The 1457-nt window shown below is 59.0% G+C and overlaps 1 long non-coding RNA gene across 1 annotated transcript; it reads right to left on the minus strand.

Annotated features, from left to right (window-relative positions):
- Positions 1–186: 186 nt before the first annotated feature.
- Positions 187–1222, minus strand: LOC122192533. The gene is made up of 3 exons (XR_006182636.1): positions 1013–1222; positions 397–485; positions 187–298 (listed from the first exon to the last, which is right to left on the minus strand). It is a non-coding gene; the product is annotated as an uncharacterized LOC122192533 (long non-coding RNA).
- Positions 1223–1457: the final 235 nt, after the last annotated feature.

Below are 1457 nucleotides of genomic sequence, written 5' to 3' on the forward strand. Positions count from 1 at the left end.
AGAGACCCATAGAGACGAGACCCACAGAGACCCATAGAGACCCCATAGAGACGAGACCCACAGAGACCCATAGAAACCCCATAGAGACCCATAGAGACCCACAGAGACCCATAGAGACCCATAGAGCCCCATAGAGACCCCATGCCACCCCACATCCGCCCCACATCCCCCCCCATAACTCACCCAGCATCCCGGCCCCATGGACCAGCAGCCCCACGGCGCCGCGCTCCCCGTGGGCGCACAGGAATCCGGCCCCACAGATCAGATCCCATAAAGGACCCCAAAGCTCCGCCTCCGCCTGGCAAAATGTGGGGCACCAAGCTCCGCCCACCGCCCCATTGGCCACGCCCACTCTTCCCCTACAAGCCCCACCCCTCAAAGGAAAGGTTGACCAACCAGAAGGCGCGGTAGCAAAGCCAGGTGTTCAAGCTCCGCCCCCTGGAAGCTGCCGTCAGCCAATGGGTCAGCAGCGAGCAGAGTCAGACCTGCGAGGATTGGATGAAGGGTGGGAGGGGGGCGGGGCTTATGGGTATGGGGGGGATGATTGGGGCCCACGGCTGCCCCATAGGAACCCCATAGAGACCCCATTAAGACCCATAGAGCACCATAGGGACCCATAGGGACCCATAGGGACCCATAGAGACCCATAGAGACCCATAGAGACTCATAGGGACCCATAGAGACCCATAGAGACCCATAGGGACCCATAGGGACCCATAGGGATGCATAGAGCCCCATAGAGACCCATAGGGATCCTTAGAGACCCATAGAGTCCCATGGAGCACCATAGGGACCCATAGAGAACCATAGGGACCCATAGGGACCCATAGGGACCCATAGGGACCCATAGGGATGCATAGAGCCCCATAGAGACCCATAGGGATCCTTAGAGACCCATAGAGTCCCATAGGGACACCTAGAAACCCCATAGAGACCCATAGAGACCCATAGGAACCCCACAAAGCCCCATAGAGCCCCATAGTGTCCCAGTGTCCCCGCCCCCAGCTCTCACCAGCCAATAGCATTCTTGCCGTCGCCATGACGTCACGTCCGCCGGAAGGGGCGTGGCCAGCGGTGGGGCGTTTCTTTGGCCCCACCTTCAAGAAGGTCTGGACGGCTTCGACCAATCGGGGGCCAGCAAGGTAGAGGCGGGAACCGGGAGTGTCCAATGGGGCGCCGCATGCTTCCAGCAGCCTGTGGGGGGGCGGGATCTATGGGGCTTCATCTATCTCTATGGGTCTCTATGGGTCTCTATGGGTCTCTATGGGTCTCTATGGGGGCTCTATGGGGTCTCTATGGGGTCTTTATGGGTCTCTATGGGGCTCTATGGGGCTCTATGGGTGTCTATGGGTCTCTATGGGGTCTCTATGGGGCTCTATGGGGCTCTAAGGGGCTCTATGGATCTCTATAGGTCTCTATGGGTCTCTATGGGGCTCTATGGGTCTCTATGGGGCTCT

Source organism: Lagopus leucura, unplaced genomic scaffold (genome assembly GCF_019238085.1).
Source record: "Lagopus leucura isolate 7727_CA_CO unplaced genomic scaffold, USGS_WTPT01 27646-0_obj-0_obj, whole genome shotgun sequence".
Lineage (NCBI taxonomy): Eukaryota > Metazoa > Chordata > Aves > Galliformes > Phasianidae > Lagopus > Lagopus leucura.